Below are 22,924 nucleotides of genomic sequence, written 5' to 3' on the forward strand. Positions count from 1 at the left end.
ACCATGCTTGGCAGGCACCTTTACAGGATCACAGGAGGGTTCAGGGTGAAAGGGACATCTGGAAATCATCTAGTCCAAACCCCCTGCTCCATCAGGCCCACCTACAGTCAGTTCTGCAGAAGCAGGTCCAGGCAGCTTTTGAATACCTCTAAGGAAGGAGACTCCATAATCTCTCTGGGTAACTTGTGCCAGTGCTCAGTCACCTTCACAGCTGAAAAGCATCTCCTGATGTTCAAATGGAGACTCCTGTGTTTCAATTTCTGCCCACTGCCTCTGGTCCTATCCCGAGGCACCAGAAAAGAATCCGACTCCCTATTGCTCGCACCCTCCCTTTAGGTATTTATATATATACTGATGAGATCCCCCTCAGCCTTCTCTTCTGGCTGAGCAGTCCCAGCTCTCTCAGCCTTTCCTCACAGGAGACGTGCTCCAGTCCCTTCACGATCTTTGAGGCCCTTCACCTGACACCCTCCAATATGTCCATATCTGTCTTTAAGTGAGAAGCCCAGAACTGGACGCAGTGCTACAAGTGTGGCCTCACCAGTGCTGAGCAGAGGGGAAGGATCACCTCCCTCGACCTGCTGGTAAAACGCCTCCTACTACAGCCCAGAATACTGGTGGCCACCTTTGCTACAAGGGCACATTGGTGACTTACGTTCAACTTGGTGTCCACCAGGACCCACACATCTTTTTCTGCAAAGCTGCTTGCCAGCTGGGTACCCCCCAGCCTGTACTGGTGCCTGTGATTAAGGAGCATACTGCTGTCTGCAAGTAGCACTGCCAAGGCCACTGAGGCAAACATGTCACCCCAGAAGCAGAAGACTGGATGTTGCCACACACACAGTACTAGGTAATTTCCGGTCCCACTAAAATTCATCTCCTTCCCTGAACGCCTCTGCAGGAAAAGAGAAAATGTTTATGAGTTTTCCCATTCTGATCAGTGTGAGAGGTATAGCCTCTTCCTTGTGTGCCTGAGGATAGGAACAGATAGGATGTCCAACTGCATTAAAAATTATATGGGAAAATGTATTTTTTATTTTTTCCTGAATTGATCATGGATGATCCATCTTGTTTTATCTTACAAGGTTCATTCCTCTCTGCTCACGGACACTCTCCAATTTCAGTAATAGCGTGTCCTATGCAAAGCACTAAGTTTCCCTATTCTACCTGAGAAGCTACACTGAATATAGTCCTGAGAAGACTCCTAGCTGTATAAGCCTGGCTCCTTTGAACCAGACCCTTTTGAGGAGAGTCTCAGCAGCCTGGAATACACAAGTACCAGCAACATTTGCAATGCTAAACTGTAAGATTAGAAGAAAGCCTACTTAATTTTCTGGGCCTGTTCTGTTCTGTGGTCTGTTCCTTGTGTATTTTAGATTATCCAACCACCTGGCAAGCAAAATGTGACATCAAACTGATTACTTAGCAAGTGCTGGAAATTTATAAAGTAATCTCCTTTTTGCCTTAAAGAGTACATATTTAGCATACCAAAGTCAGGATTTTAAGCCAACGCTTTTATATTATTGTGTTATTTTCCCATTCCTAAAGCTTGATTTCTAACTGGTAAAGCCTGATTTTTTCATATGACATAGCTGGCAAAGCATGCATCATTCCCAAAAGCAAAGTCACTGGAATTAGAATGAAAGAAATAATTTAATGGGATGCACTGACTGTAGTCACTCGACTTCATTTCCTCAAACAAGAGACTGCATTGACTGAGAGCGACATTTCTCTGGCTCGTGTCCATTACAGAGCAAAGTCAGAAAGAGAGAGACAGAGTGAAAGAAATACAGCATTCCCTGCCTTGAATACATTCATGAAAAGTGGGGAGAGACCTTGCAACAATGTTCGGGGTGTCTTTGACAGCATCATTGGAATATGAAGTGTCTCTAACCACTTTCCACATCTTTTTTGGGGGAGAGAAAACCCCTCCACAACAGTGTAATACCACTTAAAGAGAAGGGTTTTGAAAATTTAACCCTTATAAATCAGCTCCCTTCCCTTTAATCAGCTTCGTATCTCCACACTGCAGTTTCTATCTTTTGTTCTTCCAGTTCATGTTCGACAAAGGAAAGGAGTAGGGAGCCCTTTCAGATTCAGTGCTACAATAAGCATAAGGTACAGCCTCTCCACAGCCAAAAGCAGCCTGGAAAACCAACCCTAATTCTGCTATGAAGCATTGGCAGCTTGATTATTGTCAGGACTGGACAGAGGGGAGCAGAACCTCCTGGAGGAGTGTTCAACTGCATATCAATGGTTTGGGGTTTTTTTAGGATTTTAATTTCCTCTTCTGAATTTACAGAGCACATCTTCCACTCCAGTGAGACTGGCTTTCTACCTTCTAGTGAGTTTACAGGCAGTTTTACCCACATCACTACTTTGGGCATCTTTGGTACCACGTTCATCCACCTATTTCTTGTGCAGAGAGGATGACAGGTCTCTCTGTAGCAACTGAGGACACATGGCTGTGGACACAGGACTTCAGGCAAATAACATGCAACTATGTTTTACCTAAACAAAACACTCTACAGTTAGAATCCCACTACAATGGAGGCTACAAAATTACTTACAGCGAAACAAACTTAAGCCTGAGAAGCAGTCATGTGAGAAATAACACTGAAAATAATGGTTAGCATGACAAGAACTACGTGACCTAAATTCTAATTTAAAATATTTAGAAAAGGGAAAGCTTTGAATCACTCAGATACCATAACATTGTAACTGCTGAAAATGCTGACTTCTTAATGACAATCACTGTATGCAAATGATCTAATTACAAACATCAACACACAATGCCTTGTTGAAAAACAGGGGGAAATGTTTCAAGAAGCTTAGGAAGGAGAAAAAATTACACTTTGAAAAATATTACTATGTATATGGAATAATGAGGCCTCATAATAGAGGCTGGATCTTATTTACTAAAATTTTGCTGTTTGATTCAGATGTTAATTTGATGCCGCATTAAATGAATAACAGATAAACCCCCTTTTTTTTAAATGCTCACATCAGCTCCAAAATTACAGTTCGATACAGTTTTGAATTAATCTTACAAAGCACTGAATCTAAATTTGCAAGCCACAATGAGTTGGAATTTTAAAGAGTTCTAGTAGTGGGAATGAAGAGAGAAGAGACTGGAGGAGATAACAGACAAATGGGGTGCTCTGCCCACATCTGCATACTGACAGCATGACCTTCTCATTACAGGATAGCTGGATTCATTACTGCCTTTATTGATACATAAATGGACCTATAGAACAATGACTTATAATTTATCAATCTGGCTAAACATTTTTAATTATAATTGACGTATTTTAATATTGTTGATGAACTTTAGTTAACATTCTATTTCAGTAATGTCAGAATTGACTATACTCCTGGCACACATAGAAGAAAACCAAAAGTAAAAATCATTCAGTCAGATAAACCTGGAGGCATTTTTTTTTAAGGGTGAAGTTTGAAAAAGTCTGTAATTTATCTTCTTTCTGTCTGTGAATGTCTGAAGTATCCAGTCTCCCTGCAAGAATAAGCTGCTATATGTCAAAACCACAAAGCAATTCACCCCACTGTCAACAAACCTAACACTCAAATATGCTTGGAAAGAAAGATTTAAGGGGAAAAAAAAAACAAACCCAAGAGTCAAAAAACCTGCAGCTGAGACAGTACAAAATATGGCTGCTGCAACAGGTGAACTGTTCTGTAAGATTAGCAGCCTACCATAAAATCCTTCTCTGTAACAGAGCAAACCACAATGTGACAGTAGATAAACTCCATTAGAGTGAATTTAAGTACATGTAACCATGTAGACAGAATAAGCCAAACATCTGCCCATGTTTTTTTCTACACTTTGTTGATGTTTGCTATCATCTGGACACATTATCCACATGTCCCCTGAAACCATGTATTGCAATTTCCATCAACTGGTATTACACCTGCTGAAGAGGGCAGAACTGATCGACTACAGCTTCTCCTGCTGTCGAGCTCAGCCAACAAGCTGTTTGTGAATCCTGCAGATGTTTTGGTAAACAGGGAAAAATTGATTTTTTAAAATGAGTTTTCAACCTAATCAAAAAATAAAAGAAAAAATAGACATATATAGACACACGCTGGTTTTCACAACTACATTGTGCTTCACTGGTGTTTCAAAACTTCACTTGAGGGCAGCATAAAAGGAATGACAAAAAACCTAATAAACAATAATTCCATAATATAAAAAAAACTATGTAATGACAGAAAAGTGTAATTAAGCAATAATAACTGGGCTCCCATCCCCAGAAACACTTTAAATCCCTTCACAACGTATGGATTTCATTTTTCCAAATTCCCTTCCAAGATATGTTGATTTTTAGATGGAATATCATGGGGGTATATTGTTTTTAAATAAACCTCCGTCATTCAGAAAATCAATCAGAAAATGCAAAGTCCCTATGCTGATTCTCTCAAATCTGCATCCGATTTCTCTACCCAGTTAATCAAATGGCTAATTATTCTTCTAAAGCATTCTGTGAGTATCTAAAATAAAAGTTTAAAGGAAGAAAAGATGGCAACTTGCACGAGCAGGTTGTGTAAGATTTTGGAGAACATGACTGTGTCCAAATAGAAACTGCAGTGCTTCTGTGGACAGCATTTCTGTTTTTCAAGAGCCAGTGTTAATTAAAGCTTAGGTTCAGCCTGTTTCCTGTCATAGAAATGTAAACATAAGGCTAGAAGGCCCTGGCAGGACAAAAGGTTTAATCATAAAGCCTTTTAGAGTTTGTCCAAATTGATACCCAGAGTCTATCTGGAGGTCACAGACAACCAGGCAGGTTTTTTTTGTCTGCTCTATTTGGCAGCCATGCCACAGCCATCCATATTGTATGACTTATTAAGAGAAGGAAGTTACTTTCCAGAAACCAGTGTCTGGACATGTTGCTTTTACATTTATCCAAGCTCATTTCCATTTTGAGGCAGTATAATGCTGATGCCAAGCAACTAAAAGTAAGAATAGGGAACAGTTAAGATCACTGCTGCCAGACTTCCTGAGTTAGAGCCATGCAGTAGCCCCATGACGTTGTATTGAGGTGGGTCAGTCTCTTCTCGCAAGTAACAAGTGATAGGACAAGAGGTAACAGCCTCAAGCTGCACCAGGGGAGGTTTAGATGGGATATTAGGAAAAACTTCTTCACAGAGAGGGTGATCAGGCATTGGAACAGGCTGCCCAGGGAAGTGCTGGAATCACCATCCCTGGAAGTGTTCACAAACCGTGTAAGATGAGGCCCTCGGTGACATGGTTTAGTGGCGGACTTGGCAGTCCTGGGGTAAAGGTTGGACTTGATGATCTTAAAGGTCTTTTCCAACCTAGTTGATTCTATGATTCTATGATTTCTGAAAACACTACAGAAAGAAACAGGGTAAAGGCATACCGACAGTCAAATAATGCCACATGAGACTTTATGCATTCAAAACACTGATTGGCAGCAGCTCACTAAGTAATAGTGAGATTTAAAAATACCTTAAATTCTAAAAAAATAAATGTGTCACATTTTGCTTGAAAAAAGTTTGCAAATCGAACGTATACAAAACCCACTTTAATCTGCATGCATATACCTACAAAACAAAGCCTCACTCACTTAGGTGAACGCAAATACTATTTGTGTGTGCTTTTCTGTTTAGAAGCAAATGAGTCCACTTATTTCCAGCACTCCAAGGACTAGATCGAGCCTGCAAGGCAATCTCACCTGGCTCCCAGAAGTGCTGGCCGGTTAGCAGACCAACTGAACTTGTCAAGTTGCTTCTGGATTTGTACTTTCTAGAGAAGTGAGTAAGTGCAATCTTAAGTCAACATTTTTTAGCTCACATGCTGCACTGTACAAAGTAACTAACTGGCCTGGTACCTGAACATCCAGGTAGTAACAGAAATGACCTTGGGTTGCATTTTAAGCTGACCATTGATGTGTTGTTGCTTTGTAACTTAAACTTCTATACACACAGCCCAAAGTATGCAAAATTTCCCTACTATTTGAGCATCTTACCCTATAAAACAGTACCACTTGTGTCTTAATGCATGTACCTGAAGGAAAATGGATGACAAAGGAGCCAAAGTTACTCCCCTTGTTTTCCTCAAACATCACAAAACACATTCTCAAGGGTAGATGCCTTGTGCCTTTCCAGATGGCAAGGGTATAAATATCAATTCATATACTTGGTAGACTACTGGTGTTTCCAGAATATTTGTATAGGTGACATTTTTCTGCAAAGAGAGAATTTTACACACATAACGCATGTGCTCTGGAGCAATGCTATTGTGTCTGTATGCAAGTCATCACTGGCCCATGAATAAACTGACACATTCTAAAAAAATCCTGCCATGGTACGCTACAGAATTCAGCCTAAAGATACAAAGTTTCAGAAAGGTGTTATCACAAGAGCTTATCCATGAAAAGAAATTCTGTAACTTTCAAGGAATATTCTCAGGTAATCCTCCAAATAGTGCATTACGAGAGTCCGGAGGAAAAAGATGAACTTTTCCCCAGTCCATTTCAGTGGAATCTACTATTGAGATGCACACAAGGACACTGAATGGTACTCTGGGTCTCATTCAACACGCGATGGATCTGTAACCCCTCCTGATTTCATCTTTGCTTGAGACTGTCTATTTTTACTGCTCTGTTAAAATAAGAGCAGCCTTCTCCTTTGGTTGGTATGACTCATTACCTGAGCTAGCTGTCTAAATGAAAAATTCAGACTCCCAGCACCTTTTAAGAATTTGTCTGTTATATTCCTCCTTCCCTCCCTCCCTGAAGCTGTGACTTAGCTTTAGGTCTCCAGCATGGAGCTATAGCTATAGAGCAAATGAAGTTCTGGTCTACTCAGTCAACTGAAAGGGATCGTTTGGCTCCTCAGAACAAATGAATGTATGTCGATCTACAGCAAGTCCTCAGCATACCAAAAGGATTTTTTTACAATATATGCCAGCTAGCTCCTACAATATTAGACACTTATTCATGCTACAAAGGTTCACTATGATAAAACTCACTTAAAGACATACTTTAAATTACTATTAAATGCAGTGAAAATAACACAGCTTGTCAAAGTAAACAGTACGGTGAAAATAAAGTTTGCCAAGACTATTGTTGTATGGAATGTCATCCTTCAAAGACAGGCAACTTGTGCACTGGGACAGTATATAGATGCACATTCTACATAAAGTTACTATTAATAGAGAGCCGATTTTGATGTGGCTAATTTTGATATCATTGTTTATGTAACTCTGCACTGTATGTATATATATATATGGGCTTTCAAGCAACTGCAGAAGTTTATTTAAGAGCGACAGTGGCACTTGAAGAGCCCACTTACAGGCACATTAAAGAAAAGTAAATGGTTTTGGTGGTAAATACTTATTAGAAATAAAGTATATAGGGTACATAGAGCAACAGCAATATTATAACTGAAAGCAGTAGTTATTTCATCTATGAAACAAAATTAGAGCAATGGTCTTAGAAAAAACACAAAAAATATGGATTGCCAGCACATCAGTGAATACAACTATCTGCAGCAGGTATATCCTGATCTCTAAAAATGGACGTGAGATATAACTAGCCCCTAAGTCCTATGACAAAAATGAATGAGAAATCTATACATTCCATTATGATAGCACTTGAGAAAACTCCCCACCTCTATAACTACAGTTACACTACATTTCATGTTTTGGTAGTGAATATGCAGTCTCTTTTACAGAAGGTGTATTATTTTATCGGGTGACATGGTCTAGTGTGAGGCGCCCCTGCCCATGGCTGGGGGGTTGGAACTAGATGATCTTAGGGTCCTTTCCAACCGAAACCATTCTACGATTCTGTGATTTCGGATGAAAATTACACAGCATTGCTGCACCGGATCATATAGGCTTAAAGTGAACTTAAGGAAGCAGAAAAAAAGTATGAAGAAGGAAACATGATTAATGCAGGGGTTACTCAACATTCATATGTAGCATTAATGTTGCATGAGAACAATTATATTGAAATAAAACTGCTTTAAGTTCTTTTACATATGTTTATTCAATTAATAGTTTGGGGAAAGCGAGCTATTCATCTAATTCTAGCACCATCATTTACTGGCAATGACTTTTTAGGCATCTGTGCTTGGTAAAAATTAAACCAAAAATACTTCAGTGTTTGAAGCTTTATCAGTGTCGAGCACATGCCTTTCCAGTGCAAAGTCTGACCTTGTGACTATTTAGAAGGCAACAAATATGATCAGGATGCTGTAAAATTATTTATGAAAGCCCAAGGGCTTTCACAGTTTATATACAAATTTTTTTCCTCTTTTAATCACATCATTCTGAGTGAATGTGATTTCAAACACAATTTACGTAGCTAAAACTGGTGATCTTTCGCCTCCTCCATAAGATATGCCCATATGCGGTTTAGTTTACTATGTCTGCAGTTACTTAAAGCAGTCATGTAACTTAGTTTCAGCAAAAGCACAACAAAACCTGCGAGTTCTGGAAGCTCATGCAGGTTAAGTCTCCTCCACAACTACAAGGGTATCACAAAGCAACCCAACACAGACCTACCTCCTCTAAGTCAGCCAGGTTCCACTAACCTCAGTAGATCCCGATACCTCATTTTAAAACGTGAGAACTTGTTCAGGCTTTTACTGCATATCATTGATTTGATTAGGAAAAAATAAAGAGAAAATACTAGAGACAAATCACTAAAAACATTTCCTCTGACTCAGCAGCCACAGAATTCCCTCCCTAATAGCACTGAATTTCATATGAGAACTGAGGACCGGCTCTCCCAGGCTAATGAAAGGCACTGGGCTAACAGTAGCTTTTTTTTTTTTGGACTCAGGTGGTGAGGCACTGGCACAGGTTGCCCAGAGAAGCTGTGGCTGCCCCGTCCCTGGCAGTGTTCAAGGCCAGCTTGGATGCGGCTTGAAGCAACCTGGTCTAGGGGAATGTGTCCCTGCCTGTGGCAGAGGAGGCAGAACTTGATGATCTTTAAGGTCCTTTCCAACCCAAACCAGTCTGTGATTCCATGATAAGTTTTTATCCATGCAACTGAATATCAGTTACATGGAGGGCAGTTATTTTTAAAGACCATAGCCTTGGGAGTATAGGGCTGTGTAGAGATAATGGCTTTGAGAAAGACAGACAATGAAAAATATCTGAGTCACTGTGCAGAGTGAGCTGGAGAGAAGCAATGCAACCCAAGCACAAAGATGAGAACTCGCTCCTCACAGAAAGTTGACATGGAGCCATTTCTGTGCTTGACTCTCGGTCTGAAATTTGGCTGTTAAATTTTTAGCACATCCAAAGCCAGTTGGAAGAGTCAGCTGTGGCACCAAAAGAAACGTAATCTGAAATCAGGGCAGGGCAGATGCATAACACTGCAACCTTGAAGAAAAGAGGAAAAGGAAAAAAAAAAAAAGAAGAAAAAAATGCCAAAGTGCTTACTGGGTTTTTTTGCTTAAAATCTCTGCTAGCAGATCTTTCCATTTCAATTCTTTGTCTTTATGCATTGAGAATTAATCATCTCTTGCAGGAGCATAACTCTTGAGGTTTTCTAAGTTACCGGTTGCTAGCAACAGGCTGACTTTTCTATTTCTAAAAGTCTAGCTTGTGAGAACTAACAGCTGCAGCAGTCTAAAAGTATTAGAAAGTTCATGCTAGACTGGGCCCAGTGATAAATATTGACCCTTCTGAAGATAAGTCATTAAAATAACAGCAAAAAACTAGAAGTGTAGTTTCTAAAAAAAAAAAAACAAACCACCAGAAAGTGTGAAAAGTGCCAGAGGCTAACTTAAACATATAAACTTTAGATGTACCACCAATTCCAACTGTGGGGTGGTTTCATCAACAGAAATGAGCAACTGCACAATCAAGGCTGCAGTGAAGATGCTGTAACTTCCTATATAGTCTGCTGGGCCATCTTGCAGGCTGGACAAGCAATTTACTTTTTCTCACCACAGCAGCCAACATCACCTTCAAGCCACTGTTCCTGCAAGTCTAATCAGGAATTGGTACATGTTTCAGCTGAAATAGCCCCGTGTATATGCTAGAATGAGAGCCTGTATGTACTAGAAAGCAAAGACATCTGCCCTCTGTTTTGACATGAACTATTTGCTACACTCAAATGTAGATATCCGTATACAACTCTTGTAAAACCCTAAGAGAATGGTAATAACTAGTATTAACTTATTACACAATCAAACTATAGTAACCCATGGTGCACACATGCTCAGCGATAATACTATTTAGAAGAATGCAAGTTTTCCTTTAAACAAAAATTATCGGGATTCATTACCACCAGGAAAACTGAGGCCACAACTAGGAAAAAAAGCAAAACAACAAAAGAAGATTATGACAACTGTCTGAGTGCCTGTTGATCACCAAATGATTTCATGTTATAACTCAACAGGTCAAATAGGTACTTTTTCTCTGCCTATAGTTTTAGCAGAACCTATCAATGAATGCTTATTGTGGTCTCGTTAGATTTTTACAACCTTTCCTAGCACAGAAGGGAGAGGTGTACCAGCTCATGGCTTCTCTGACAAATCCCAGAGCTGTGAAAACTGTTTGGCTTCAACGTGTGTCAGTCCACTGAGAATAAAACTTTCAGAACTGGTCTAAATACAAATTATATACACAACTGTGATAATTCCTGGGTAACATACTAAATGTGTAGGCGTTTTTCTTATTGACTCCCAAGTTCTGATTTGCTCTACCACACTGCCACAAACTCAAGGACCTTTGCTGAATAACTTAGATGCTGTCATTAAACTCGTTAGATACAGGCAGAGCCTTACTTCGACTGACATGTAGTTGTGTTTCCAACTACTTTTTCTTCCAGATCCTTAAAACTGCATACTTTCATAGCACTCATGATTGACAGAGATGTGTAGCATGTGTTCACGGCGGGCAGGATGAAGGTCCTGCTTTAATTGTCAGGTTAGCTTTTTTAAAAGCCCATTAATGGAATGACCATTCTGAGAATGTCATACACAGGTCTGGACTTCCGGCAGAAACTCTATAATAGCATGAAGCCCATTCTGAGAGTTTTCTGAAAGGATGCCTCTGGATCTCAAAGAGAAATATTTTAGATGTCTCATTAAAATTATCCCAATTATTTCCCACGTATTTCTACTAAAAAAGAAATAGGAAAAGATAATAATAAAAAAACTAATAGCCACTTTCTCATACCAGATTTAAATGTAGGGATAGCAGCTTCCATCAAACATATTATATACTCTGCCATCTGAACGGCCCGCCCAGCATTTCAAATCTCGTGCATGTTGTTAGATCAGGGCTTACCATTTTCTGTTTCCTCTGCCTCCCCTCAGGGGTTAAAGCAAGTCCCTAATATATTTAAAGTGAAGTTATAGGTACAGTTTCTATACATATGTATTTCTATATGTGCACACACACACGAACGTGACACGTTAGTATCACGGACCCATTGTTTGGAGGGCTGCTTAAACACGGTGAGAGAGTTTCTATTTAAGTATCATGCTACAAATAAGTGTTTCAAGACCTTCTACGTTAGTAGGTTACTAGGATAAATCTTTTACCAATGACAGAAAGCTGCATTATTGTATCTCTCTGTCAGTCACTTCAGGATTCAGCAACCAGAACTGGAGACTGAACAGGGTTGTCTGTTGTTTTTTGGAGTGTTGGGTTTGTTGTTCTTGGGTTTTGTTTGGGGTTTTTTGTGGGTTTTGTTGTTGTTGTTGGGTGTTTTTTGGGGGGTTGGGGTTTTTTTGGTTTGTTTTTTTTTCCCCCAGAAAAAGAAGAAAAAATAAATTACACCTTCTGCTTACAATTATTTTAAGGAAAGAATTCCTAAGCTACTGATCATCATTAGTGACTGCATAAACAATTACTAGAGTATAATAAAACCAGTGAAGTAATTCCAACTTTGCCTTGAACTTCCGAAAAGCATGATGCACACATATGGCTGAATTAGTTCACTCAGAAATCAGCAGAGTAATACCAAAGAGAGATTTGACCCATTATCTACCTGCACAGCACAAATGAATAATGCAAATGTGTATGCAAAGGACCATGAAGCATCTCAGCTTAGCAGTGCATTTAAAATGTATCACTAACTTTCAGCTTCTTGAAATATTTATCGAATGCAGGAGGTTCCACCAAGAGCACACTCTATTAGGGACTCCACTGAATTTTTATTTCTACACCTGACTTAGAGGACTTTAGAAAAGGAGACTGGAATTGACTGCTAAAACAACTTCAGGCACTGCTCTGCCACCACAGGCCTCACGAGTCCCTTCGTAACTGTTTCTGAGACACTTGAATGTTCATCCCACAGCCGAGACTAACAGGTCTTTACACAGTGCATCTTGGGAGGGGAGAAGAGGAAGGCAACGGGCTTCTGGACATGACTTCAGAAGCCACTAAAATTAAATTGTATGCAATTAGAAAGCTACTGAAAGAAACCACAGTAAAAAGCATGCTTTAAGGCACCACAGTCAACTCAAGAGTACCAAACAACAAGCTAAGCAGCCTTATTAAAATTAGTGGTACAAACTAGTTAAAATGACTAGTTGGATCAACTAGGAACAAGCCTGGATCAGTGACGCAAAGCAGTTAAACTGCTGAGCGCTCATCAAACACTGAATTAGTTTTACTAAACTTTTTGTGAAATAAAATTAGTTCCTGATCTTGAAGCAATTAAAGAAGTTTCACTGGTCTGTTACATATTAGAACACCTGAAGTAAGATCTATTTCACACTGAATGCTGTGGAATAGACATTTAAAAAATAAATAAAATAAATGAAGAAGAAAACTAGTCCTTAGCTAAAGATTGAGCAGTTAAACTATTTTGCTCTAGAAAATCTTTTGTTTCCAATTTTAACTAACAAAAACTAACAGTTATGGTTATATGAGAAGAGAATTCCCTCAAAGCCATAGATTTTATTCATTACGGACTTTGGGAGGGTACATGCTTATTCCTGTAATCTGACAAACGCAATAGCCTAGTAAACAGTATTACTCCACAATAACATATTCCTGCAGTGTCTTGAGTCAGGAATAATACGTAAACCAAATCTGCTCTAAATCCCCCCCCTCCTTTTTTCTCTTTTGGTGGGAATTACTAGGCCCTGCAGGAGGGAGGGTGGGCTGTTTTTACATTTTAGATATTTCACTTGAACTCAGCCAAAAGATCAAACTGGTAAGCAAACTGTTACCTTAATAAGTATACAGAGCTGTGTCAGAAAAGGCTGCTGGGGCTTTTTCACATAACTGACTTCCACATTGATTTATTTAATCCCTTGAACAGCCAGTCACATTTCCCTGGGACTTGAGCAGCACCAGATGAAACTCAGAGGTCACAACCGTGCATCATTTTCACTAATCTTCTCTAATGAATTTCAAATTAGCTGACCCATCCACACACACACACACAAAAAACCTACCTGAAAAGCTTAGTAAAGATTTAAAGGTTACATATAATTGTAAGAGATGCAAATCCCATTCTCACCTATGTAAAGCTATAATCTGAAATAAAGTTTTCACCACAGTTGAGTACATAGTATTTATTGAGAACATTTTCTAGGGTAAAAGTACAAAGCAACAGGTCTGTGAGCTCAAAAAATACATTTTTGCACAAGAAAGATTAGCCTGTGAAACTATTTTATCTCACTGGAATCAATGATTTTCTGAAATCTTTGCTTTAGGCAAGCTGAAACAAGAAATAACCACAGTCAAATATAGTGTTGTTGAATAAGGATGTGAAGCATTTTGGGGAGAACAAGACACTTTCACTGAAGAGCAACATTTACTTTCTTGCCTTCGATGGACTTCTTTTTTGAGCCCAGAACTCTGTTTTTAAGGAAAGAGAAAAACCCGACCAAAACCTACCAGTCACAAGTTCAATACTATTCCACGTGGACTTCAAAATCTAGCAGTGGTGCTACCTATATGCTTTTGGGTAACCTGATTTAAAGCGTTTTGAGATCCAAAACCGTTTCTAAGCCATTCAGAAGTGACGTTTAAAATCACTTATAGACCTTTCCACAAAATCCCTTGCTTTAAAGCGTTTTGAGGTCCAAAACCACCTCTAAGCCATTCAGAAGTGACGTTTAAAATCACTTAAGAGACCTTTCCACGAAATCCCTCGCTTCATCTCCAACAAACAAATTTCGAGACAGCCCCAAACAAGCGATCCATCTTTAACTCTTTACCTTTGTCGCTCATTTGTAAACCTCCTTGATCACTTCAGCACCGCCCTGGGAAGTCTCCTCAAAGCCGAGCTGAGTTTCCCTCCTCTCCGGAGCAGCAGCTCAAGCAGGACTAGCCATTTGGGGTTGGGCTTTTTGTTCCTCTTTTTACCACTTACAAGAAGAAACTTGGTGAAAACACGAGCCGGCGGGTGCTGCCGGCCATGCCTAACGCGCGGAAGGACGGCGGCGGCGGCAGCAGCACAACAAAAGCCAGCCCCTTCCCCGCCTCCCCGTCCCTCCAGGCCGCCCCGGGGCTGGCAGGCGGGCAGGGGAGAGTCCCGGCCGCGGGCAGCTGCCGCCGGCCCAGCGGGGCAGCGAGGGGGGTGAGGGGAGCCGGCCGGGCGGGGGGAGGCGCGCTCCGCCGGGCACAAAGGTCTCCATGGCAACCGCGGGCCGAGCCCCCATCGCCCTTGTTGAGGCAACACCTCATCGCGGCAGGCCCCGCCCGCCCGCCGGCCCCCCGCAGCCCTGCGCTGCCTGAGAGCTTCCCCCCTAAAACAAAACCCGCAGAGATCGATCGATCCGTCCCGAAGCATCCGCACACGCACCCCCCCTCCGGCACCGGGCACCCGCCTGGGAGCTGAAGCACCAGCAGCGGTGTCAGGACAGCCCGAGCCTCCAGCCGAGCGGGGCTGCCCGCGGCCCTGCCCTAAACCTGCAGCATGGTTGTGTTTTGCTTTGTCCCCAGAGCGCAGTCATTTAGGCTTTCTAATTGAGAGCAGAAGTCGATATGCTACTACAGAATGACAGCATAACTTCACTCTGAATTAATTAAAATCCACATTCTTCAGCTTATCATAGAATCACGGAACGGTTTGGGTTGGGAGGGACCTTGAAGATCATCCAGTTCCATCCCCCTGCCACGGGCAGGGACACCTTCCACTAGACCAGGCTGCTCAAAGCCCCATCCAGCCTGGCCTTGAACACTGCCAGGGATGGGGCAGCCACAGCTTCTCTGGGCAACCTGTGCCAGTGCCTCACCACCCTCATAGTGAAGAATTTTTTCCTAATGTCTAATCTAAACCTACCCTCTGCCAGGTTAAAGCCATTCCTCCTTGTCCTGTCACTACATGCCCTTGTAAAAAGTCCCTCCAGGTTTCTTGTAGGCCCCATTTAGGTACTGGAAGGCCGCCCTGTAGCCCTCTCTTCTCCAGGATGAACCACCCCAATGCTCTCAGCCTGTCTTAACAGTCTCTTCTAACAGAAAATACTGGGGGGGGGGGGGGGGGGGCTTGTTTTTTTTTTTTTTTTTTTTTTTAATTTTTCTTTTAAACTTCTGTTTTTCAGACTGTACAACCTGAAGCTATGAAACTTTTGTCTTAAATACACAGGCACCTAGAAAATAAAACTTACACTCCTGTTTTTAGAAGCATGCACAGCACTAATTGGGAAGGTTAAAAGTGAAGGGCTAAATGCCCAACCTGGCCTCCAGCACAGACAATTCCAACACATGCTACAAGCAACAACTTTATGTACATATGGGATTCCTCCCACTGAACACAGCAAGACTCCTTGTATGCCCTCAAGTCTGAGAGGTCTCAGGTCAAGGATCACGACACCTGAGGTAGAAATGAGGCTCAAGCCCTAATCATGACAAGTTCCTACAACCATGTGCAAGACCCCCATAGATGTAATGATGCCTGTAAAAGATTATGATCATACTTCAGATTATGATCATTCTTCAGCATAGTGCAAATGTTTAAGTAATTCAATTATTCTGCTGATGTCAGAAAGACAACTTGCTTCCAAGGATTTCTTGCTAAAGGGCTTCGTCACTCTGCGGGTTTCAGTTCACCAACTCCTGTACGATCTGAATGCTGGAGGAAAACAACTGTTCGATTATTTTGTACACAGAGATCCTGTCAGGAAAAATAATCTTCCTTTTCACAGAAATATGAGCTTCATATTCATGTGCATAAACTATCAGCTTAGACTCCAAAATGAGCCCTTCCCTTCCTGATGTTTTGAAGGAAACTAAATGTGATTATTATACCCATTTTAATTAAAAATAAAAAGTCATAGCTCACAGTGCCTTTATTATTTCCTGCCAACGTTTAGTTAAAAGGCTGAAGGACAGGACTAGAGGCTTGCGGCTTAGCATTTTCTTTAAATTTCACATTCAATCCCAATCTTAAAGAAAAGGCTCCTTTCTACTTAGAAAGAGCCGCTCCCCTTTCTGAACCACAATGACCACGTACCTAACATGCGCTGCCGTTATTGTTTACCATTACTGACTTGGAGCCATAAAATTTCAGTGCACATTTCAGTAATCTTCTCTCTAAACATCACAGCGAAGCTGAGGTCAGTCTTGCTTGATCTGACACGATACCATATACACATGGAGGAAAGGACAGTAGCATTTCAGAGTCAGAAAGGGGAAAAAACCACTTCTACCAACCTTCCCTCAGTTTATTGGCACTCCCTGGCGCAGAGGTTAAGTGCAAGGGTTGCCCTCAACTCCCCTCAAAAAGGGGACAGCAGGAAGAAACCAAAAGTAGCTAAGAAGATTCAGAGGTTTAGCATTAGAAACTGCTTTTAAACACCTGCTGAGGCCAATGCAATCGTGATTATGATGACGATAATGATGATGATAATGATAATAATGACACAATCGGCTACCTCTCCCTTTTGGAGGAAGTACTTTGGAAGGGGAAAACCCAACAGTTAACTGTATTTCTGAAATTTCAGGGAGGTAAAATGTTGCTGGGGGCAATGGATGGAAAACTAAGTTGTAAAGCCCTTTATTTTAGCTCCTGAATGGCAAACATACTAGCTTCCTTGTAATCCTGCCAAACTGTAAGTGTCATTTAAGGAGAGCAATGCAGCAGCTTACTGTTGATCTCCATTGTTGCCTATGATAAAGGAAGACTGTTCCTGATAAATTAAAGGTCACAAATAAATGGCAATTTAATAGGAAAAAAAAAATAAAAATCTATTCCACGTGAAATAATATCTCCAAGGGGTAATTAATTACACAGCAGTCTGAGCACATTCTCTTTCATTTAAATATTGTGAACAGCCATCCTGTTTCGTAGAATCATAGAATCACGGAATGGTTTGGGTTGAAAAGGACCTTAAACATCATCACGATCCAACCCCCCTGCCACAGGCAGAGACACCTTCCACTAGACCAGGTTGCTCCAAGCCTCATCCAGCCTGGCCTTGAACACTGCCAGGGATGGGGCAGCCACAACTAAAATTCCACCACTGTCTCAGGAAAGCTCTCTCGAAAAAAATAAGAAATAAAGTACTATAAATTTCATTGCACCCATTTCAGCAGCACACAACACACACATAATATTGCAGTATATTTAACAGAGAAATTTAACCTAACAATAAAATTCAATGGGATTTCACTCTCATTGCCAAGATCAATGATCAGTATTAAAATGGATTACTACATATTCATGAAAGAGTTGTTCAATAATTTGACATTTTGTACAGATTGCTACCTTCACTATGGAGTGATCCTATCTCATAAAACTGACTGATCAAAGTGGAAGAAAACTATTTTCATTCCAAACACATACGCCCTTCCTGTCATTAGAATATGTACTTTTTCTGAATCACAAAAATTCCTATACACTTAAAATTCATCAAATCCCTAAGTTCTCTGTTGATGTTTGACTTAATTGTCTTCTGAAGCTGTGCAAACTTTGAGTGTTTGGACAAGGAGAAGTCGAAGAAAATCTTGTAATGCATTTTAGGTTTTCCAGTAAAACTCAAGGAAAAATGTCTTTAAGTTGGTGTATTGAGAAAGGAGGTTAGGTGCAGGATTTGTCTCTTGCTTATCTGGCACGCAGATGGTTATGTCTGACCTGCAATTCAGTGGGTTTATGCTAACATCCACAACGTCACTTTCATCTACACAAACACATCCTTTTCACAATGGTCCTTCAAGAATCATTTAAACCATCTCCAGACACCAAGAGTGTAAAGACTAGGTGGATTCTCTGCAATTTGAATGAAAAACATCAACACTCAAATCTATGTTTTCCAGAAGAGAGAAATCTAATAAACATTTCAAGGCAGCTGTGCTAAGGCCAGAGCTAACAGTTAGTTTGTGCTCTCCCTCTGTGTCTAGTGAGCCAACAGGATGCATGCAGAGGATAAATTGCTGTACAGAGTAGAAATTAGATTATTTAATTTTAAAGTCACACAAATATTTACTGTATTAATTTGGTAGTTGTTTCTACACTTGGTTGTGGGGTTTTTTTCCCTGCTAACCCCTTTCTAGGGCACATTTAGCTGCTCTTCTGCTTGACAATCTGTGCATATGCAGACAGAGATTACTCCAGAATATTTCCCTTGTTTCTACTAACATTTTCTGGTTTGTGACATTGAAGTTATCATGAAACAGTGCTGCAAGTACTGCAAAACCTCAGACTGTTTTCAGAAGCTCAGTCCTGGGTTACAATCTCTTACTGTGTTTTATTCGAGTTTCTCTCTTGATTTGGTAACCCCATGGGGAAGACCAGTCTCAGAACAAGTAAGGGGTTTGTGTGACACTGCGCATGGTGCCTCTGCAAATCCCCCCAGTTTCTCTTCATGACATACTTGGCTCAGGCAAACTGTGTAAACAGAGAAATTTGTTCTTGAATAATAAGTGAAGAAAGCCTTTCTCTGGGTCTGAATAGACAGTAGTACATAGCACTTATTTCCACCAACTTTTGCTCTTTATGTCCTGCGACACTAATGAATAGCAGAATTCTTTTAAGAAAATATTACAGGCCACAGAATTTTTAAGACTTACTTTGTTTCACTGTCTGTGGGAATAAACGCTCAGTAACATTGAGAAAGTAGACAACATGCCTAAGCACTTGAAGATTTGCTAACCAATTTTGTTAGAAAAGCTACTAAGACATTTCCTACCACTGTGTATCAGCTTTCTAAGGACTCCTGAAAGTTTCTGACACACAGCAGGTATTTTGGAGAATATGAGCAACTTTTAAGTCAGACAGTAGAAAAGGAAAACAATTTGAGAAAGGTTGGGCATGACTTCCTGGAAACCTGAAGTAAAACTCACTGATTCTAGTCAGAACAGATTTAGGTCAACTAGAATTACCATGGAGAGGTAACGCTTATGGAAGTACTGTACTTAAATCCCAACTGATTGGGTTAGTGGTGATTTCTCTGAGTTACAAAAGGATTTTCTGGATACACTGTTCAGGAAGTTTTTGAAAATGAAGGTTTGCAATTTAAGAAGTTCATTGGAAGTTTCTCACCAAACTTCTAATAGCTACACAGTTTAACTGTATGTCATGCTTTCTGTTTTAGAAGTAAGGTTATCCTTCACAACAATCAAACCTGGGAGTGTGGTCTGCTGAGGCAGCATGAAAAGTCAAACATAAAAAATACAGGTGAATTTTGAAATAAAGAGAAAGATTCTGCATGTTGCTAGAATTTGCATTTATCCACACAACAGCTTTTCTTCTTTCAGCTGTCTGCCTGTTGTGGAGCCTGTGCTTGTGATATCTGAGAATTCTTTTCTCTTCCTTTTTTGTGCTGATTGTTTTAAAAATAGTATGAAACATCTTATGATTTTTACTATGAGATAGGAACACTAACGTGTCCATTTGCAATATGAAAACACTTCTACTACCTTCAGCCAGCTTCATTTTCGGAATTGGTAATCTGGAGGCAATGTGTTTTATCATCCCTAGACAGACAAGCAGTCCCTTTTATACGGTTCATAAATACCTCTCACACTGATGGAAATGACCAGTGAACCCTTAAAGGAGGGTTATACGTAGTGGAAATGGCAAGCACCTGCCACAGTGAAACCTGCAGGTGTCCGGCAATGACAGAGCCATGAGTAGACTGGTAAATGCACTGATGCTAGAATCACATCAGATTACACATACGATTTTAGATTTATTCTTGGTAATTGACTTGGCTGCCACCTAATTTCTGACTACTGATGATTTTCAGATTGTACAGAACAGTTATTTCTGCTGCTGTCCACATTTTGAAGTATTAATAAAAGTAAATGGGATTGTATTTTGTCCCTTCAGCCCTGAGGACTTGTATTCCCTATTTTCCTTTCCTATCTGAAGTTAGAATTACTCTTCTACAACTCCCGTTTTCCCTTTCCCCTGTCCAAAAGGGGCCATCATGCACATGCTTTCTCATCCTTCTATAAATGCTAACAAAATAGAAACAAATCCATCTTGGACGAACTCTGCTAATGTCAGTGGAAACTGTACCTAAACAGGCATGCTGAAGATAATCCCAGAGTCAGGGAGAGAACGTGGATGCCTGCAACCTCACCTGGTCTGTGCAGAGCCTTGTTATGGAAAGCTGCTTGTGAGCACTGTGTTAAAGAAAGAGAGGTGGGATGGGTAAAAAAAAAGGCAAAAAGGAAATAAACTATTCCAAACAGTGCCATCTGCATATTTTCTTCTGTGGTTGATTTAGTCACCATCAGTGCCTGACAGATAAACTTAATCTCAAGAAACCCATACCACCTGCCTCTCACAGGCAAAGCTCAATGGTCAGTGCTATTCTGGACCATTTAGCACTCTATACTATTTAAAAGCTTTAATGCAAGCACGAAAAGGGGACACAGAAGCCATGACTCCAGTGAAATTTTTTCTCCTCTTTTTTTCAAATCTTGGCTGTTGAGCTATGCAGTGAACATAGGAGAAATTGGAGAAATTCCCCCCCTCCCCGCCCAAAGGAATATTCTGTTTCTACAGTCTGTGTGCCTTTATGGCTGTCTTGCTATAAGCACAAATAGGACTAGTTTGCAGTCTGTAATTTGTTAACAATATTTCATCTTGAGCTGCAATAGTTAAACCAGAAGAAAATGGGTGTACTGATAGGCATGACTGCTGGTTAAATCTTCCAGAATAAATCAGTTGCCTGTTCACTGCATCAGAAAAATCCACTAGATGCCCAGCAATGCTAAATACAATGCATTAGGATAAGAAGGAGTATCACCAACTGACTTCCCTTTCACTTCAAAAAGTTGCTAGTAAAGATCCCCTGATCAACCAAAATTTGGTTGTCAGAGTTCAAAGTCTCATTTCACATCCTTCTGGCACATAATGCTTGCTCAAAATACTAGAGGAACAGAAAAAGCCACATCACATTACAGGCAGTGAAAGACCTTTCCTTCCTAACGAGCAATATTACGCTGCAGAACTGATGAAGAAGGGGTGCATGTTGCCTATGTGAGGAATGATCCTCTGCATTAGCAAAGGAAACCCCATTGTCAGATCTGTTCTTCCAGGAGACCAATATTTTGCACAACAGTAAGGAAGCAAAGGAGGGCAGGTGCTTCTGTCACAAGCACATTCATATTACATCTCACCTCAACAGCTTGCCTGTCACACTGGCAATACAGAACCATGGAAAACCAAATTAATTAGAGGATATACTCAGTGGTATAAAATCCCAGAGAACTGGGTAATGTGTGCTATTTTCCCTTCAAATATAAGTTGGGGTTTTTTAGTTAAAAATTATTCTTCAAATAAAGGAAACCTCAAAGTTGCTTTATTTAATAGCAAAGTAGGTCCAAGGGAAAAAATGGTATATCAGAAAAAGATTAAATCAATATTGGAACTAACAAGTGGAATGTGAAAATGTGTTATTACAGCTGTATATTCCATTGCTGGTGTGGTGATCAGTGACAGAAATAATTCATCACCACAACGCAATGTCTGCAACCCAATTTCACTTGCTACATCTTGTATGATATATACAAACATCAGGTAAAGTTCAACATCGGCGATGCTGAAGCTTTGTAATAGTCAAACATTATGATGGGTTTTCTATCAAACTAAAAAGAGTTCAAGACTCAATACTTTGAACCCACAGAACAAGCACACTGCAGTGTTGTGTGTCATACAGAGTTTTACACAGCGTCACTTCTTCAGCTCCAGAGTCACTTTGAACAAGTAGAATGCTTTTTAAGTCTGACTCCGTGTCACGAGGCAAAGAAGAAATACAGACTTTTATCTGAGAATCCAACTCTGACCAGGAATAAAGACTTGCTGCTCACAACAGGTTATTTTTCTTCTGTTTCTGAATATAAAAATTCTCTACTGGTCTGGTAACATGAGGCTGATACCTGCTCCCCAAAAGATCTTGAAAATTAAATTATACCTTTTGCCAAAGAGCATGGTGTGATATAGAAGATGAGAGCAAATGTGTTGTTTTGTATGTAGAGCAAAGATTTGAGTTTTCAACCAAACCAGAATATAAACAGGTCAGGAGCTACTAATCAAAATAAAAACATAACAGAAATCCATGGAGGGCATGGAGAATATTGACAAACATGCTTTTCATCAGAAAAGACTTTTTTCATCAATTTTTGAATTAAGAAAATCAATCAGAAGTGAAGATACACTGAGAGCAGCACCAGGAAGCAGCAGAAGTCCAGTTCAATGGAGGGAAACTGCACAATCGTTTTGACCTTTTGTCAGACACTTTACCAGCTCTGCAGAAATGGGGTATTAAGCAAACAGCCATAAAACAGGTTGAATTATTTAGCAAGTGTGGGACTTCTAAATCATCCCAGGCTATGACCTACCTGTGTCAGCGAATCCGGCTGCACTGGAAAAGAGAGCCTCCCAGGATGCAGCCGTGGTTTGATGGGAGGTCAAGAGCAAGGAGGAGCTCTTCAAGAAAGCCAAAGTCTGTGGTCAGTTCAATTAGCAAGTAGATGTAACTAAAATTTTAGAGGGAACACAGAAGT

General features: G+C 40.4%; 1 protein-coding gene across 7 annotated transcripts in view; it reads right to left on the minus strand.

The window, feature by feature from the left end:
• The window catches only part of CTNND2 (catenin delta 2), a 530,492-nt gene that overhangs the window by 417,682 nt on the left and 89,886 nt on the right, over positions 1-22,924 (minus strand). For 2 of the 7 annotated variants that reach the window (XM_030485304.1, XM_030485296.1), the window contains exon 1: positions 14,185-14,573. The exons of 4 other annotated variants lie outside the window; for them this stretch is intronic. The gene's annotated coding sequence lies outside the window, so the exon portion shown is untranslated. Of the gene's footprint in view, positions 1-14,184; positions 14,574-22,924 lie in introns of those variants that run through there. One more of the 7 variants, XM_030485331.1, reaches the window with a different exon arrangement.

The sequence above is a fragment of the Strigops habroptila genome, chromosome 1 (genome assembly GCF_004027225.2).
Source record: "Strigops habroptila isolate Jane chromosome 1, bStrHab1.2.pri, whole genome shotgun sequence".
Classification (NCBI taxonomy): domain Eukaryota; kingdom Metazoa; phylum Chordata; class Aves; order Psittaciformes; family Psittacidae; genus Strigops; species Strigops habroptila.